Here is a 957-nt window from a genome sequence, read left to right as displayed (position 1 = left end):
GGCTCCAGGCTCCAGGGGGACAGGAGCGTCCGTGTGCCGGTGACAGCGGGAGAGAGGGAGGCAGAAAGCCAGAGGCTCCAGGGGGACAGGAGCGAGCAGGCTCCGTGTGCCGTGCCCAGCCCCGCGAGCCCCTGCCTGCTTCCCCAGCTCCCCGACCCGCCCCGGGCAGTGCCCCCCAGCCACTGGCACCCGGGACCCATGCCGACGCTGAGCTTTGTGGCCGGGAAGGCCACCATGGGGACAGGAACTCCGCAGAGAGCTCAGTGCCAGGGGGATGCTCAGCATTGGCCACAGCCCCCCCCCAAACCAGGGGGCTGGCGGTGCTGGGGGAGGAAGAGGAGGGCCGGCAGAGAGCACACGGGAAGATGGAGAAATGCAGCTCAGAGGGGAGGAGAGAGGAGGCAGAGAAGGGGAATAAAGAGCGGAGGAAGGCCCCAGATGGAGGACTGGGGACACAGAGGTGCAGGCAGGTGCCTGGGGGACGTGGGGCTGGTGGAACTCCTCCCGCAGACCCTGGTCCCTGGGGTGCACCCTCCAGTGACACATGCCGAGACCCTGGGGGAGTGGGGGATGGCCACCCATGAGGGAGCGGGGACGGTCACCCATTGTCCCCCCGCAGCCACCAGTGTCCCACAGACCCAGCCGAAGGGGAAGGGCTGCGTGGACCTCATTTCACGGGTGCCTGGAGCCCCTCAAACTGCAGCCTCAGGGCCGTCCCCACGACGTCCCCCAATTGGGAGGGCAGGGAGAATGAGGGAGCGGGGACGGTCACCCATTGTCCCCCCGCAGCCACCAGTGTCCCACAGACCCAGCCGAAGGGGAAGGGATGCGTGGACATCATTTCACGGGTGCCTGGAGCCCCTCAAACTGCAGCCTCAGGGCCGTCCCCACGACGTCCCCCAATTGGGAGGGCAGGGAGAAGCGCTGCCGCGCTGTGCTGTCCCTCCGCCGCCGCCC

This window comes from Aptenodytes forsteri, unplaced genomic scaffold (assembly GCF_000699145.1).
Source record: "Aptenodytes forsteri isolate BGI_AS27 unplaced genomic scaffold, ASM69914v1 Scaffold429, whole genome shotgun sequence".
NCBI lineage: Eukaryota > Metazoa > Chordata > Aves > Sphenisciformes > Spheniscidae > Aptenodytes > Aptenodytes forsteri.
This window is presented reverse-complemented; position numbering follows the sequence as displayed.